At 47.7% G+C, this 18,806-nt stretch overlaps 1 protein-coding gene across 9 annotated transcripts in view; it reads right to left on the bottom strand.

Moving 5' to 3' along the window:
* The window catches only part of TP63 (tumor protein p63), a 420,512-nt gene that overhangs the window by 398,975 nt on the left and 2,731 nt on the right, over positions 1 to 18,806 (bottom strand). Inside the window, exon 1 of one of the 9 annotated variants that reach the window (XM_073589418.1) lies at positions 17,518 to 17,536. The exons of the other annotated variants lie outside the window; for them this stretch is intronic. The gene's annotated coding sequence lies outside the window, so the exon portion shown is untranslated. Of the gene's footprint in view, positions 1 to 17,517; positions 17,537 to 18,806 lie in introns of those variants that run through there. 9 annotated transcript variants of the gene reach the window in all.

The following is an 18,806-nucleotide window of genomic DNA, read 5'->3' as shown; positions in this document are numbered from 1 at the left end:
GAAAAGTCGGGTTTCACGAAACGAAACTCGACCCTAAAAAACCAAAAGTCGCTCAACTCTATATAAGAGGAAGAAGTGCACACCCAAATTAAACTAAAGGGAGGGAATATACGGGTGCTGTAATGGACTCCGAAAAGTATTAAGTTACGTACCAGTAACGGTATTTTTCGGAAGCCCATGACAGCACCACGGGAGAGAGGGGATCCGCCCTTTAGGAACAGGAAACCTACAGATACAAAAAGGGCGGCACCTCTCCCACGCATCAGTTGGTTTACAGAGCTTGAGAGGCTACCATGGTTAGTACACAACATATAATATATACAACCTATCTACCCTATATAGCAGAAATATATATATATATATATATTTTTTTTTTTTTTTTTTTTTACACCATCTCCCACATACCGTAAATTGTGGACAATCTTCTAAAGGAGTGCACCCCTATATGTGAACAAGGGAGGGAACTAAGGGTGCTGTCATGGGCTTCCGAAAAATACCGTTACCGGTACGTAACTTAATACTTTATTCGGACTCCCATGACAGCACCACGAGAGAATTACAGAGATGTAAACTAATTTAGGGCGGGACTACAGCCTGCAGCACCCTTAGCCCGAAGGTGAGATCTGAAGAGGCACCCATATCTAATCGATAGTGGTTAAAAAAGGTGGAAGGAGATGACCAGGTGGCCGCCTTACATATCTGATCAATTGACACTCCAGATCTTTCTGCCCAAGATGATGCCATGGCACGAGTGGAATGCGCCCTCAGGTTCTGCGGAGCCGGACCTCCACCTGCTGTGTAGGCAAGAGAGATAGCCTCCCTAATCCACCTCGCTAATGTGCGTTTTGATACCCTACAACCTTTCCTGGGACCTTGGAAGGATAGGAATAATGCATTCTCCTTCTTCCAAGGATCCGTGGCTGCTAAATATTTAAGTAAGCATCTCCTAATATTTAATGCCTGAAGTTTTTGCTCCTTAGGGTTGGTCGGATTAGGGAGGAAGGAAGGCAGAACTATCTCTTGTGTCCTGTGAAATTGTGATGCTACCTTGGGAAGGTATGCTGGATCTGGCCTTAGGATTACTCTATCCTGTAAGAACTCTGTGTAAGGGGGCAATCTGGAAAGTGCCTGTATGTCGCTCACTCTACGTGCGGATGTTATCGCCACTAGAAAAGCTGCCTTAAGAGATATAATTTTTAATGAGGCCGAATCCAGAGGTTCAAATGGTCTTTCTGTCAAGGCCGTAAGGACTAAATTTAAGTCCCAAGGTACACATCTGTCTTTGTGTATGGGTCTCGATCTAGCCGCTGCTTTGATGAACCTTGCTACCCAATAGTTATTGGCAATATCACATGCAAACAAGGCCCCTAAGGCTGAAACTTGTACTTTTAATGTACTTGTGGAGAGACCCAATTCGAGACCCTTCTGGAGAAATTCCAGAATATGTTTCGTGGGAATTCCGTCTCTGGCGTCAAACTGAAAGGTGGACAGGAATCGCTTCCAGGTCCTAGCATAAATGTTAGTGGTAGTCAATTTCCTGCTTTTTAGGAGGGTGTCAATTAACTTCTTGGAGAACCCTCTATCCTCTAACAGTGACCTTTCAAAGACCACGCCGTCAAATGGAGTCTCGCTACTTGTGGGTGGCTGACTGGCCCCTGGTAGAGGAGATCCGGAAGGTTCGGCAGCACCCAGGGATCGCATACAGACATGGTCCTCAACCATGCAAACCAGGTCCTCCTGGGCCAAAAGGGGGCAATTAATATGACTCTTGCCCGATCTTCCCTGATCTTCCTTACTACCAGAGGTAGAAGATTTAATGGCGGGAAGGCGTATGCCAGAGAAAAGTTCCATCTTATCAGGAGGGCGTCCACTGCTAGTGGATTTTCCCTGGGATTCAGAGAGCAGAACGATTTTTCTTTTCTGTTCTCTCTGGTGGCAAAGAGGTCTACCTCTGGCCGACCCCATCTGCGGACAATCTGGTGGTAAATATCCCTGTTCAAAGCCCATTCTCCTTGCTTTAGAGCCTTGCGGCTTAGAAAGTCTGCCTTTACGTTGTCCTTTCCTCTGATGTGGAGCGTCGTCAAAGATAGAAAACTTCCCTCTGCTATTTGAAGGAGACGTTCTGTTGTCCGCATCAGGGCGTCGGAGCGGGTTCCACCTTGGTGGTTGATATATGCTACCGCTACCTGGTTGTCCGAGAGTATCCTCACGTGATGGCCCTGTAGGTACATAATGAGTTTTTTGACTGCCTGCTCTATCGCCAATAGCTCTCTTTGGTTGGATGAGATCTCCGTATCAGAATCCCACTGTCCCTGTACCACTATGTCCCCCATATGGGCCCCCCAACCGAAGGGACTAGCGTCTGTGGTTATAACACGGGTTATCTGCGTTATCCAGGGCACCCCTGAGGCTAGGTTCTCATCATCGAGCCACCATCTAAGCGATGTGACAGTCGAGGGGCTTAGCAACAGTTGACCTTGTAAGGAGTGTCTTAAGGCCCTGCTATTAAATAGGACATCCTTCTGAAGGGCTCTAGTATGGAATTGTGCCCACCTAACTGCTGGGATGCATGAGGTTAGAGATCCCAACAGGGACATGGCCTGTCTGAGGGTCATAGAAGGATTATCAACCGCCCGAAGAACCTGCTGCTGTATCTTTTGCATTTTATCCAATGGCAACAGACACTGCTGAGTTTCTGAATTTAATAGTAAGCCTAGAAACTTTTGTATTTTTGAGGGCTGGAGTCGGGATTTCTCGTAGTTTAATATCCATCCGAGGTTTTCTAACCTGGACTTAGCTCTTTCTATCTGGGATGTACAATGGCCCCCTGATTTTCCCACAATTAAAAAATCATCCAAATATGGAACAATCAGGATGTCCACCTCCCGTAAATGCGCCATCACTTCGGCCACTATCTTTGTAAATACCCGGGGCGCTGCAGAGAGACCAAAGGGAAGGGCTCTATATTGATAATGACGGACTGTGCCGTCTATTGAAACCGCCACCCTCAGGAACTGCTGGAAGTCTGCATGGATAGGTACATGATAGTATGCATCTTTCAAATCTATGACTGCCATAAAACACCCTTTAAACAATATTTTTATTGTCGTATTGATGGACTCCATCTTAAAAGTACGGTTCACCAAAAACTTATTAAGGAAACGTAAGTTAATGATCGTTCTAAATGTCTTATCAGGTTTTTGGATCAGGAATAACCCTCTTCCTCTCTCAGCTTCCGGAACTTCTATCAGGACGTTTTTCTGGCATAGGCTCAAGACCTCCGCTTCTAAAGCTGCTTGTTCAAGGGGTGAAGATCTTAAAGGAGTGGATTTAAAGGTATCCCGTGGGACCTGGGTAAACTCCAATCTAAGCCCGGTGGATATTACATTGCGCACCCAGTCACTATTTGTAATCTGTGACCATGCCGGAAGGAAGGATGATAGTCTACCTCCCACGGGAATTGCTAGTCATTGATTCTGTCTCTTTTGATCTCTAGACGAGCGTCTAAACATGTAGCCCGTACCTCTTCTCCTTCTATCTTCCCATCTGGGACGGTCTCTAGTAGGCGAAGAATTGGGCCTTCTCCCCAGACAGAATCTCCTTCTACCAAATGGGCGTCGGTAGGATGTAGGCCAGAGATTTGGGAATTTTTTCTTGTCGTCCCCAGCCTTCTCAAGCAGTTCGTCCAGGACTGCGCCGAACAAATATTCCCCCTCACACGGAATAGTACAAAGCTTCGCCCTGGTCTGAATGTCTCCCTGCCAGCACTTTAGCCACAGGGCTCTACGAGCCACATTAGAGAGACCTGCTGCTCTGGCTGCCATTCTTACTGCATCCGCCGAGGCATCTGCTAGGAAGGCTGCTCCCTCTTGGATTGTTGGTAGGGCCCCAAGAATTGTTTGTCTTGACGTACCCTGTTTTAATTGTGACTCCAACTGGTCCAACCAGACCATCATGGACCTGGCTGTGCATGTTGACGCCACTGCTGGTCTTAAGGAACCGGCTGCCATCTCCCAAGTATTCTTAAGGAAGGTGTCTGCCTTCCTGTCTAGGGGATCTTTAAGGGATCCCATGTCCTCAAAGGGCAGCGAGGATCTTTTCGATGCCTTTGCAATGGCCGCATCTAATTTGGGGGCCTTGTCCCAAGTATTTACTGCCGGATCGTCGAAGGGATATCTGCATTTGAGGGCTGGTGGTAGCGACCCTCTTTTATCTGTTTTTTTCCACTCTCTGTGGATTAGATCCTGGATCTTCTGATTTAACGGGAAGACTCTATGCTTCCTCTGCTCCAGCCCCCTGAGCATGACATCCTGCATGGATAATTGGGGCTTAGGCTCCTCTACTTCCATTGTCCCTCTGACTGCTTTGACCAGCTTGTCTACCCGGTCAAGAGGCAGACAAAACCGCCCAGAGTCCTCTTCTCCTGAGGAGGACGAGGGAGATGAAGCCTGGGAGTCTCTACTTCTCCTCCATTCTGCCGAGGAATCGGACTCCACCGGGACCCCGCCCTTTATAGTTTCCGGCTGGGACAGTGACTTTAGGGTTTCCTTCATTTCTGCCCTAACAATGTCTCTCAAACTCGCTGCTACCGCGGGCGACTCTTCCGCCACTGTCTGCTGAATACAGGGGGGGCACAATCTTTTGGGGCATGAGTCCGGTAATGGGCATGCACAGAGTGCGCATTCCCTGTGTTTAGTTTTACTTGAAGCCTTCTTCCCCTAGAATAAAGCACAGAAGGGGGGCCCCGTCACTGAGTGAACTTTCACGAAGATCACTTACCAGTGCCACTCTCAAGTACCGGAGGATGAGGGGGATTCTTCTCAGACGATGCTCCTGTCTGCTTAGAGGAGCTTTTATGGCTGGACTGGTCATTTCGTCCCGCACGTTCACTGTCACGTGACTCTTTCTTTTTCTGCTTGACCTGCCGAAGGTCATCCAGGGGCGGCAGAGATGTTTGTCGCTGCTGCCGTCGTTGCTGCTGCTGCTGCCACCGCTGCTGCTGCTGCTCCTGCTCGCTCTCCATTACTGCTCGCAATAATGTGGCCAAGGCAAGGCACCCTGCCCGGGTCCCTGCCTATATACCCCTCCTCCGGACAGCAGTATGCGTGCCGCGCCCCTCCCCCCTAATAGGGCTCCCTTCCCCAGCTGGCTCCAAACCCGGCCGGAGAGCAGACGCTCATCGGCGTTTGCGATGGGCGCCGCCATCTTGTTTTTCTCGTGCATGCACAGTGGCGCCGCCGACCCGGAAGCACCTCCTCCGGCCGCCCCCTGACGTCACCACGACCCCGCCCGACCGGAAGTCACGCGGGACGCCCGGGATCTTCGGGATACCGCGCTCCCCGGTCGCAGCGTCCCCCGCAGCGCGCCGGCCACCGCACCAGCGCCGCCGGATCCGGGGGCCCCCGGGGGGAAACATACTCACCGGCGGCGGCCTTTATTCTGGAGTCGGACATCCTCCGGACTCCGCTCCCTGCTGACTACGCCACCGCCGTGCTACCCATCCTGGGCCACCGTGGCGTCTTCCAGGGATCTGCACCAGGCCGAGGTAGGAGACCCCCCCGCTACCTGTATCGGCCGGCCGGCCTGGGATCCTGGTCTTCTGTAGGATCCCGTCCCTTCAGGAACAGGAAACCAACTGATGCGTGGGAGAGGTGCCGCCCTTTTTGTATCTGTAGGTTTCCTGTTCCTAAAGGGCGGATCCCCTCTCTCCCGTGGTGCTGTCATGGGAGTCCGAATAAAATACCGTTAACCGGTGAGTAACTACGACTTTATTCAGTCGTCCATGACAGCACCACCTGAGAGAATTACAGAGAGTAATAAATACTTTAGGGAGGGACTACAGCCTGCAGAACCCTTACACCAAAGGAGAGGTCTGAGGAAGCACCCAGGTCTAGTCTATAATGGTTATAAAAAGGTGCTCGGAGAGGACCAAGTAGCTGCCTTACATATTTGGTCGATTGAGACCTCCGATCTCTCGGCCCACGAAGTTGCCATGGCCCTGGTGGAATGCGCCCTCAGCCTGCCAGGGGCCGGTTTGCCTTTTTAGGTGTATGCTAAAGAAATGGCCTCCCTAATCCATCTCGCTAGCGAACTTTTTGAAGCTCTAAGTGCCCTGATAGGAAATAAATAAGGCATTACCTTTTTTCAAGGGGTCGGTAACTGTCAGGTACTCTAGGAGACATCTCCTAACGTCTAGCGTGTGTAATTTCCTTTCCTTATCGTTCGTGGGATTAGGGAGGAAGGATGGAAGAACTATCTCCTGAGTTCTACGGAAACTGGAGGCTACTTTAGGCAGGTATGCTGGATCAGGTGTAAGAATTACCCTATCATCCCTGAATTGTATGTAAGGAGGGAGTCTAGATAGTGCTTGGATGTCACTCACTCTACGGGCAGATGTCAACGCCACCAGGAGAGCCACTTTAAGGGATAGGTTTTTCCTGGAGGCTGATATAGGTTCAAACGGGGCCTCTATCATGGCTGTAAGAACTAGGTTTAGATCCCATGGCATAAATTTATTTTTCACTAACGGTCTGGACCTGCCTGTTGCTTTAATGAACCTATTGATCCAATGGTTATTGGCGATGTTGCAGTTGAACAGTACCCCAAGAGCCAACACCTGTACCTTGAGGGTGCTGGTGGAGAGTCCCATATCCAGACCTTTTTGCAAGAACTCTAAGATCTGTGCTATGGGAGTGGACTGTCCAGCTACTACCCCTGAGCTATGAAGGAATCTCTTCCAGATCCTGACGTAGATTTTTGTTGTAACCGGCTTTCTGCTTTTAAGCAGGGTGTTAATTAGGGCCGGGGAAAAACCTCTCTCTCTTAGCAGTGCCCGTTCAAAATCCCCAGTGTCAGATGTAGGCCAGCTACCTGAGGATGGTAAACTGGGCCCTGGGACCCAAGGGTCAGATACCGACATGGTCCTCAGACATGAGAACCATGCCCTCCTGGGCCAAAACGGGGCGATCACTATAATCCTCGCTTTGTCCTTCCTGACTTTCCTCATCACCAGGGGTAGTAGAGCCAGGGGAGGGAAGGCGTATGTTAGCCTGAAGTCCCATTTGATTAAAAGATCATCTACTGCCAGAGGGTTCTCCCTAGGATTCAGGGAGCAGAACCAAGGCACCTTCCTGTTCTCTCTGGTGGCGAAGAGGTCCACTTCTGGCTGTCCCCATTTTTGTACTCTCTGGTTGAAGATGGACGCTTTTAAGGACCATTCTCCTTGCTTTAGGAGGTTGCAGCTGAGGAAGTCTGCCATGGTGTTTTTTTATGTGCAGAGCTGTTAAAGACAGGAGATGTTGCTCTGCCCACTGGAACTGCCGTTCTGCTACCTCCATCAGGGGCTTGGACCGAGTGCCGCCTTGGTGGTTGATGTAAGCCACGGTGACCTGATTGTCGGAGAATATACGAACATGGTGCCCCTGTAGATAAAAACCTTCTTGTGTAACTGCCTGCTCTACGGCTGTTAGCTCTTTCAGGTTGGAGGACATTCCCAACTGATGACTATCCCACAGGTCCTGAATTAAGGTTTCCCCCATGTGGGCCCCCCAACCCATAGGGCTTGCGTCCATAGTGACTACCCGGGTTATGTTATATTCCCAGGGTACCCCTCTGGCTAGATTGAGATCACTTGAGTGGTGGCTAGATGAGAACAAAGTGTGTTGGGACAGAGTCAACCGACCTTCTAGATACCCGCCCAGGATTTTTTGGTGGCATAAAACCTCGCTCTGTAGCACCCCTGTATGGAACTGGGCCCACCGAACCGCGGGGATGCAGGATGAGAGAGAGCCCAGGAGGGACATTGCCTTCCTGAGAGACATGGAAGGGCTATTGGAGGCGTTCAAGACCTGCTGACGTAGGCGGACCAATTTGTTGGGAGGAAGACGACATTCCTGATTCTGTGAATCTAGGATTAAGCCCAAGAACTGCTGGACCTTCATGGGCTGTAGATGGGACTTTTTAATATTTAATAGCCACCCCAACCTTTCCAAAGCCAATTTTGCTTTCTGGAATTGATTCAGACAATGGACTGCTGTTTTTCCTACAATAAGGAAGTCATCCAGGTAGGGGATTACTAGGATGTCTGCCTCCCGTAGATGGGCCATAACCTCCGCTATAACTTTAGTGAATACCCGGGGGGCAACTGCTATACCAAAGGGAAGGGCGACATATTGGAAATGCTGCAACAACCCCTCCAAATGAACTGCCACTCTAAGGAAACGCTGGTGAGACGCATAGATGGGTATATGGTAATAAGCGTCCTTTAAATCCAATACCACCATAAAGCAATTTTCAAACAGCAACTTTATTGTGGAGCTGATAGTTTCCATTTTGAAAGGTCGAATGACTAGGTATTTGTTAAGCGCCTTCAGATTAATTATGGTCCTGTAGGAATTATCTGGTTTACGGACCAAAAATAAGGGGGAGTAGAAGCCTTCGCCCTTCTCTGCCCCTGGTACCTTTATCAGTACCCCCTTCTGGCATAGTTCAATAACTTCGGTTTCTAGGGCAGTCTGTTCCGCCAAGGAAGACCTAAGCGGAGTGGCTCTAAAGCTGCTCTGGGGGACACAGGCAAATTCGAGCTTTAGGCCTGTGGCCACCAACCCCAGGATCCAGTTACTGTTCGAGATCCGCGACCAGGCTGGGTAGAAGGCCGATGGTCTACCTCCCACCGGGGCCTCTAGTCAATGGGGAGGTTTTTTGGACTCACGGGATGCTTCTTGGCGTCCAAACTTAAAACCGGTACCTTTTCTTTTCTTCCCATCTGCCCCGGTCCCTGGATGACCTCCTCTGAAAAAAATCTCTTCCTAGCAAAGGGACGCCTATAGGAAGTGGTGGGTAGGGAAGGGAATTTCTTTTTATCATCGCCAGCCTTCTCCAGGAGTTCATCTAGGACTGGTCCGAATAAATATTCTCCCTCACATGGGATAGAGCAAAGCCGGGATCTGGCCTGGATATCCCCGGGCCAGCATTTCAGCCATATAGCCCATCGGGCTGCATTCAAAAGCCCTGCAGCCTTGGCCGCAATTCTCGCAGAGTCTGCTGAAGCATCGGCTAAAAAGGCTGCCGCATCCTGTATGGTAGATAGGGTTTTTAAGATAGACTCTCTCGAGACTCTGTCCACTAGCTGTGTTTCTAATTGGTCCAACCAGACCATCATAGATCTGGCCGTGCAGGTAGCTGTGACCGCCGGTCTCAGGGCGCCAGCTGACATTTCCCATGTGCCTTTCAAGTAGGAGTCCGCCTTTTTATCCAGCGGATCTTTCAAAGAGACCATGTCCTCAAAGGGAATAGTGGATTTTTTGGACGCCTTAGCCACTGCTGCATCCAATTTTGGGGCTTTGTCCCATTTATTCACCACATGGTCCTCAAAGGGATATCGCCGTTTAAAGGCTGGTTGTAGGGAGCCTTTCCTTTCCGGTTTCCTCCATTCTTTATTAATCAAATTTTGGACCTTGTCCTTTAACAGGAACGACTTACGTTTCCTGGGGTCTAAACCCCCGAACATTAGGTCCTGTGCTGACCGTTCAGGTCTGGCGTCTGTTACCCCCATGGTAGCCCTAACTGCCTTGACTAGCTTGTCCACTTGGTCAAGACCTAGGCAGAAACGGCTGGCGTCTTCCTCTGAAGAGGATGCAGAGGTGGAGGGTTCTGAGGAGTCTTCACTCCCTCTAGGGTCTGCTGAAGAGCCTGACTGAGAAGCTCGCCCTCTTTCTCTTCCTAGACGACTCCCCCTGGGGTACGGATTTTAGGGCTTTAACCCCCGCTCTGATTATCTCCCTTAGACTTGTAGCGAAGTCAGGGGTCTCTTCTGCCACCTACAGGAGGGGGGACAGAGCAAGGAAGTATGCTTGTAACTCTTTGGGACTACGCCCCCCTTTTGCCTCTTTTTTTTTTACCGTCTGCATGACTGGCACAGCCTCTTAGGGTAGGCATCCGGCAAGGGGCATTTACAAAGGGCGCATTTCCTGTTTTTTGCCTTGTCGGTACATTTCTTCCCCTATAGGAGGAAAAACAAAGGGGAACACTGCATCAGGGCACATTCACGAAGATCTCTTACCCTGAGCAGAAGGCGTAGGTACCGCATCACGGGGGGGGGGGGGCCAGCTGGATCATTCGGCCTGGAGGAACTTCTTTGGCCGGATTGTCCAGTTCGTTTCTTCTTTTGCTGGGAGTTGGTTTGGGACCTCTCTGAGGTATTTACCTGCTCTTTGTCCAGCTGTGGCATGGTAGCTTCTGGCTCGTCCATCCTGCCTCTGAGCTTGAAGCCGCTCGGCAGTGCATCTGTGCCCTTTTTCTCCCCCCGGAAATCCGGGTCCGCAGGTGACGTGGCCAGGGGCTGATTTTTGCCCCCCCCATTTTCCCTAACGTCCACCCCCCCGCATGCCGTGCCTCCCCGCCCTGACGGCGCCACACGGGGAGAGAAAGCCGGCCGGCACCCGACTTCCGGTCCGGCGCCACCAGCCCCGCCCCCGCAGCACCACTTCCGGTCCGGGCGCGCGCAGGCCATCAACGTCACTGGCCCTGCCCCCGCCGCGCCACTTCCGGTCCGGTCACGCGAGGATGCGCAGGCCACCGGCCCCACCCCCATTGCGTCACATCCGGTCCGGGCGCGTGCGAAGACGCGCAGACCACCGGCCCCACCTCTCACCCGTGCCACCCCCGGCCCGCACGAGGATGCGCAGACCACCAGCGCCGCCGACACATAGTGCTCCCGAGCGCCACCGAAGCGCAGCCGCATTGCCCCGACCACAATCCAGGCAAGGGGAGCCGGTAGCAGCCGGGACAAGGACCAGAATCCTGGGGAGGGGGGGCGGGGATGGGTGGGGCAGGTGGGGGGGAAGCCTACTTACCCACCGGCCCAGGAGACAGGCATCCACTGGACCCCGCTCCCACCTGCCCCGCACACTGCCGTGAAACCCTGCGCGGGTCACCGTGGCGCTTCCAGGGGACTCCGCACTGCCCGAGGTAGGAGACCCCCCCGCTACCTGAGTCGGACAGCTGGCCTGGGGATTCCTTCGTCCATGATGGCATGATCAGTAGGGAATCCTGTCCAACAGGAAACCAACTGATGCGTGGGAGAGGTGCCGCCCTTATGTATCTGTAGGATTTCCTGTTCCTGGAGGGCGGATCCCCTCTCTCAGGTGGTGCTGTCATGGATGACCGAATAAATGATTATTATTTACCATTGGGTTTGTCCCGGGATCGTGAACACAGAGCGGAGGCAAGGACATGCCCAAGCGCAAAGCATGTCCGGGAGCGGGCGACATCATCGTCGAGTTGCGTATGATCAAAAGGTCACTGCCGCCGGAAAGGACTGAGGGTGGCAGGCACATGTGCAGCATGAGGCTGCACAGAAAAATAAAGCATGCGCTTGTGCATAGTATGGGCACAAGATATGGGACTCAAGTTGGATTGGCTGCTAATGGCCAAGATTTAAGGGGCCACGCACTGCATTATAAAATATTTAAGAAGGAAAAAAAAAAAAAAAGTGTAGAATAGGTCCGAAACACCCATAAATTGAGCAGGGGCAGTGTGAATCGGAGATCAAGAAATTTTCATAATAAATGTATGAAAAAGCGTGAATCTCAAAAGAATATATTTGGATTGCATAGATTTAAACATGAATGACCAAAACTGAAGAGGCAGCAGTTTGAAATGAATATCAAACCCCAATAAATAATTAGGTTACCAGATATGAATGTAAAAGTAAAAAATATATAAAATGAAATAAAATAAAAATAATATAGAGGTACAAAACCAAAATAAGCAAAAAAAAAAAAAAAAAAAAGGAAAGAAAAATTGAAAAATAAAAGTAAATAGGTCATGAAGAAACTTAAAGAATAGCAATATGTAGAAGAGTTAGGAAAAGTATCCTAAACTAGACAAAAATAGTTGGTCCAGTTGAAAGAAGGTGGGATACACCTATGTATGTGTCACCATTTTTTTCCTGGACCTCCGGATTTCCGTGAGCGAGGGTCACCTTGTTACCAATCTCCATCGGAAACTGACAACCAACTCCAATTCCAGAGCTTCCATCTTCAACGTGACCGGAATGGTGTCCCTGTGGGGCAATTTCTTCAAACTCATCGCAATTGTAGATCGGATGAGCGCTTTAGGAAGCAAGCTAAAGCATTGGCCATGAGATTTTGTCAGAGGGGTTATCCCAGGAAGAGAATCTCAAAAGCATTCCAACAGGCCAGAACCTTCATCCAAGATGCCCTTCTTGTATCTTGGCCTCATATACAGGATTCCACATTAAGGTTCATCACTGAGCACAACATAAGTTGGAATCAGGTGAGAAATATCTTAATGAAACATTGGGACATTCTTACAACGGATGCCCAAACCTCTACCTGTGTGAGTTGAAAACCCTTAATGACTGCGAGAAGGGCTCCCAGTCTACGTGACATCCTCAACAGAAGTAAGTTTTTCATTACCCATGGTCAGCCTCAACCGAAGTATTCGCCTCAGTGGCTCATTCACCCGGGGCCACTGCAGTGTGTGCCCGTACATGCGGCTCACTAGAGATCGTTTTATCAATCCTCTTGACAACTCGAACCATTTGCTACATCAACATATCAACTGCTAAGCAAGTCATGTAATCTATGCAATTGTCTGTCCCTGTCATAAGGTCTACGTGGGACAAACTTCACAAGAGCTCAGAAAATGAGTGCAAAAACATCTCTCTACCATTAACCTAGCATATTCTGATCACAAGAAGGGTAAGATCCTAACACCCATTGCAATGCAATTTCTCAACATGCATGAAGGTAAACCAAACCCGCTAATACCCATTTTTTTGGGCTACAGAAAATAGCGGGCAATGAAAGAGGCGGTGATCGACGCAGGTTGCTCCTACAACATGAAGCAACGTGGATCTTCCATTTAAACTCAGTTCCACCATCAGGTTTAAAATGAGGATTCGATGAGCGAGCACCAAAATGCTCGGGTGCTAGTTGCTCGGGTCGTGCAAATTGGAATACTTGGGTACTCGGACAGAACAACGAACCCAATGCAAGTCTATGGCAGACCAGTGCATTTTTACCGCGATCGCCCCCAGTGGTCCTTTCAAGGTCTAAAATCATCAGAAAATGATGGAAACACTGCTAAAATGCCACGGGAACATCATGGCAACTGCCCCTGGAACCATTTCTCACTCCTAGGTCACAGCTATAAACAACGTTGTCAGAGTTTCACGCCCTTTTTACAGTCGCCAAAAAAACTACAAAAACTGAACCAAAATGGATTTTGCTGGGAAAATGTTAAGGAACATAGTTTCCAGGTTAATGACTTATCCAAGCCAAAAACAAAAATGTTCCTCCGCCACTTGGGCTATGTTCAAACACAGCTGCTAAGTCACATGCACCCCAATAAACCTTTGAAACCACGTACTGGATGGCCACATGAAACAATAGTTTCCATTATTATTCTTTTTTATTACCATAAATTTTGTCCATGAAGTGAATGCAAGGCCTGGCCCTAATTTGCACTCACCACAACCCCCTTGGAAGAAAAGTGGGGGAGCGTTTCATAAAAAAAGTCACATTTCAAAGGAGCGTTTCATCTATACTTGGAATGCCCATATACTAAGTGTATGGGCTGACAAACATTTCCCCCTGGGGGTACAGATCAACATAGTGTGTAAATAATTTTTTTTTTTTTTTTTAGGGGCATCAAACACCTTGCAAAACTGTAACGTAGTTTTCTACACTGTTGCTGCTGGGAAGGTTCATGTTTTCAGTAAAAATTTGGCAGACGAATCGTTGGATGAAGTGATCAGGAAAAGGGGCATGGTGATGACAGGAATGGGAGCATGCATGATTAATAACAGCAGTCTCTAGGCAGAAGATGATGATTGTGGTAGTAGTTGAAGCATTTAAGACAGTCATGAAGCAGCCATAACAACTTGAAACAGAAGTATTTTTACCAAGATTCTACACTGTTCAATATGTGGCCTGTATTTTTACCCCAAAATAGTGTAGAGAACTAGGGTAACAAACAACAACTACAGTTGAATGTAATTGCCACAATTTGTAAGCCACAAACATCAGATGTCTGCCAGCGACACCAGACTGTTCAATAGGTGGCCTGTATTTTTTATTTTTTAAAAAAGTCTTTAAAAAAATAACCAGACTCAGAAGACCCAACAGTTGAACTGGCAACTTCCACCATATTGTTGGTTTACGGGGAACGGTTGCCCGCCTTATGTCTGCAACCACCACAGCTTCTTCCTGCCTCCTATCTGGCGTCTCCGGCTCACACATGCTGCTGTGTCATTGAGTATCAGTTGGGGACAGAGGATCTGCGGTCTTTGATCCTCCAGATTCTGCTGCTGGAGCTTTAGTACCCACACCCTCAGGCTCTGGGGCCTGGTCTCTGGCACTCAAGCCTGGGGGTGAGCACAGCTATAGCTCCCCTCTCCCAGCTCCTCTCCACACGTCCTGTCTCAACCCTGTTCAGGCACTAACCACTAACTTCCTGCTTCCGACCAGAGAGCAGCTCTCCAGAAGTCGGGTCAGAGCTCCCCATGCTGGCCTGAAGCAGGAACTGTGTTGCATGCTGAAACTACCTTTTAAGGGGATCCCTTCCTTGCTTCCAGGCATGACATCACCTCCCCCCAACCGGAGGGAGGCAAGGCCACTGTGGCAACCGAACTCGTGGGGTGCCACACACTGGCAGTGCATTGAGTTTGTAAGACTCTGTTTAAGGTCAGGGTCACACATGCGAGAAATTTAGAGTAGTCTCACACGTCTATAACCAGCACTACCATCTCAGGTGACCAAGACAAGATGGTAAACCTGGAAAAATAAAATTAAATGCGTTCCATATACTGGGTACTTGATTTTTTCCAATCACCCAATTGCTTTCATTGGGTGAAACACTGAAAGAAGTGACATGTTCTATGTCCAAAAGACATGCAAAGCACAAAATACTGATGACAAATAAAAACCTGTGCTTGAGATTTTTTAAATCTCATCGGCTTTGCAAATACTGCAAAACACAGCTGAAAAATAGCATTAAAAACATGGAAAAAAACGCCTAGTGTGAACTTGGCCTAAAATATGCATACAGAGCAGTTTTCACTTGGGTGCTTCACCTTCCGCAGGAGTGATCTTTGACCATAGTGACAGATCCAGTCTATATAGAGTCAGTCCCATGCATTCGGCTGAAGTACCGAGATACTGAATGCAGAATGACCTGGAGTGACAGTCACCGGGACAGATTTTCCTGGTGACCATTATGACTGGGTTTTTGCCAGTTTTGCTCTGCAAATAGGAAAGTAATTTCTCATAACCCATAGAAATATAAAGTCATCAAAAAGATCATGTTAATATTTACACCAAAGTACCTGAAAATGTATGTACAGCAATGCTTTGAAGAATCATTTCCTTATTTAATAAGGTCACATCAAACAGAGCGGTAAGGAAAAGAAAATCCCTATTTTACAAAGTGCAATAACCAAACAAAGGACATTTAGAGATTATATTACCACAAGTCATTTTCCCTATGAACAGAGAGGGCCATTTGTGAATATACGTTTTACTCTCCAGACACTTGGCAGAGTATTGTGTTCTGGAATTCCCCATACTCTGCATTATAACACAGCGAAGCTTGGTGGCCATCCTTACTCAGCAGGGCACAGCTGTGCGGGGAACATGAGGCGGCCCTCACTGCCAAATGCAGACTTCAGTTTGGCAACTAGTAGATTTGGAATTCCCCTCCCTGAATACAGGACCTAGATCAGTGAAAATCAGAGGAAAAGGCCACTTCTATTCATTGTTATACTGTGCAATAATAATGAATTTAGCTTTATTGTGCATCTCACGCATAACATGTAGAACTGTTAGTGGGGGGGGGGATTTCACTCTTCAGCACACTATTATATTTGCTATGTGTTAACCTATTCTTTGCCACAAGATTTCATCTTCTACTCATTTAGAACCATGTTGTTTAATGGCTCAATTAGATGAATTAACATATTGCATCAAAAGCGTGTTTCCTATGCATATTCTGTTGAGCAAAAAAATTAGGCTAATAAGAGTTAGGGTCATGCAGAAAAGGGGATTTCCTTTCCTTTTTAAAAGACCAATTCATGAGAATTAGGGGCGGAATATCTTGTATTTTTTTTTTTTTTTTTTTTTTTATAGTGGTTGCTCCATATCCTTCTACATATTACATATGCAGAATCCAGCTATGTTAATGGGAATTTTCTATACAAATAAAAAAACAAAAATAATTTAGAGCTACAGTAAATTTATAAGGATTTGCACCAGGTGTTTGCTGCCCCATCGTAGAGCAGCATGAAGTAGGGCCAAGACACAAATTGCAGCACTGGACCACTTGCAGGGCTTTTTGCGGTAGTTTTGATAAAGCACTACATTATCTGCCTCAGCTCAGCTAGCCCTCTCAATGAGGAGCTCTTCATATGTAGTCCTGCATATTAATGAGCTCTAGCTTTTTCTCCCCGTCACTGTGTGCCATCTTTCTTTGCCTACACAGAAAGCAATGTTGAGACTATGTGCCCACGTAGTGTTTTTCAAGCGTTTTTGTCCTGAGCAGAAACGCATGCCCTTGCCAGGGAAAACACATGCGCTTTTTGACACGCGTTTTTGGCGCGATTGTCAAGCATTTTGACATGCGTTTTCCTATGCGTTTTTGCAATTGCAGTGTATGTATGCGGAATCGCGTGCGTTTCCGCACAATTAATGAACATGCTGCGTTTTTTTCCGCTAAGCATTTCCGCAGCGGAAAAAAAACACACCATTAGCACAACGTGTGCGTTTTCCATTCTATTACATTAGATGCTTTTCTTAAGCGTTTCCGCAGCAGAAATGCTTGTATAAAAGCGCTGCGGAAACACTTAAAAAATGCAATGTGGGCACACAGCCTGAAAGTTCTACTTCAGCGCTATAAACGTCAATACGGCTTGAGCCTGTTTCATACTTTTTTTTTCTCCTTTTCCATCCGCGAAAACAGTAAAATATAGACAGTACAAAAGAGTACATCCATGTGCTGTTTTATCATTCCCCACCACCAAGGTGCACTGCCAATGACTTGCATTGGAAAGTTTGATCGGGTACACAGATCAATGTAAAAGGTCTTGCTTTTGCAGATGATTGGCCCACACAAGAAATAAATCACATTGACTGTAGTAAGCTCAAGATTTAGCAGTTATAAAATACCAGCTAGTACACATACAAAAAAAAAAAAAAAAAAAAAGTGAAAGTACACTTTCTTGCTCTGAAGAGGAGAAATACCATACATGACATTACTTCTAGCTTCCCCCTTCCCCCAAAATAAACATTCTGACACCAAGGTGGGTTAAATTGGACACAGGAGCCTTTTATTATAAAAAAAAAAAAAAAAAAAAAAATATATAACGCTTTAATCCTAACATTGGAGGATTGGCCTCAAAGTCTTTGATTGGCAATGGGCAGTATATCCACAACTGCTTAGCTTGAATTTTACCTCTAGCTGTTTAATCATCAGCTCAAAAAGTACCTGCTAACCAACCTGGCTTACTTGAATATAGTCCACTAACCGCTGGGCCCTTCCTCAGGGGGATCCACTGCCGCCACCACTTGAGTCCATTTGGGGGGTCCAGAACCTTAACTGTTCACCGACCACACACACACCTTTCTGCCACCAACCAACTTTGTGCCCCCCCCTCTTTTTTGCCAAAATAAGTGTTTTGCATCCCTTAAACATTTAAATCCCTCTTCAAATTCAAGCAAACCGTCCCGCCTCCAGAATTCGTCCTCACCTGATTGCAAGGCTGCATGACTCACAGTCACTGCCCAGTTCCTCACCATTAAACAACTCACCACTATTAAGTTTGATCCTAGCCTTGTTGATCTAGCCCCTCATCAGACCTCTCAGGATAATATCCAATCAAACTGTAATTACTTTTGCAAACATCGCCCATGGCCTAAAGACATCAAATTTGATGTCCCTAACCAATTCTCACACAGTCCTCCTCCCCAAGTAATTGCCCCTGATGTGCAGTACCAATATATTTGGGGGTCCGATCTAGCCTCAAACTGTCAATTTCTACCTGAATTTGATCAAAAACCATATCCCGATTACTGATCTACTGGAAAATGGCCGCCTCCCACGAAATTTCCAGTTGCCTGCCCGACTGCCTAACCAAGGCTCGCAACACCACCCAGAATACAAACAGAATGGCCCATAATCCACACTAGATGGGGTCCAGTGCTTGCAGATGTAAAGCAGAATTTTTTTTTTTTTTTTTTAAAGAACTCAAAAAACTTATAACCGTTAGGCCACACATAAGACCTGAATCTTGCAGATTCTCACCTACCCATCCACTTCACCACTTAAAATTGCTCAGCCCTCACCTCATAGCCTCAGTAGCAGTCCCATTTCTAAAATAATGGCCATTATAATCCACTGGCGATACACGACCCAACTGCAGACAATGCTTAAAAATGTCATCAAAGTGAAAGGGAAACAAGTATGAGCCATCTTCATGGACTAACAGGAGCACCAAGTATTCCATCAAGCATTTTATTGGACACCTTGCTAATCCTATGACCGGGAAAAATCACCACTACTACCTGCCTGATCCATCTTGCATGAACTAACCGATAACTATCCGATCGCAAGTCAATGTCCTTCCTTTAAAAAAAACAAAAAAAAAAAAAACCTTGTGGAAATGCAGGGGTTAACGGGAGCCCTCATCCACTGGTCTGGCTGTCTTGTGAAAACCCCACATGGACCTGAACTCATGCTACTTAACACTCGTACACCCTTTCCTATAGGCAGAATATCACTCAGAAAAC

This window comes from Dendrobates tinctorius, unplaced genomic scaffold (assembly GCF_039654945.1).
Source record: "Dendrobates tinctorius isolate UK_male_01 unplaced genomic scaffold, ASM3965494v1 ptg000107l, whole genome shotgun sequence".
NCBI lineage: Eukaryota > Metazoa > Chordata > Amphibia > Anura > Dendrobatidae > Dendrobates > Dendrobates tinctorius.
This window is presented reverse-complemented; position numbering and strand designations above follow the sequence as displayed.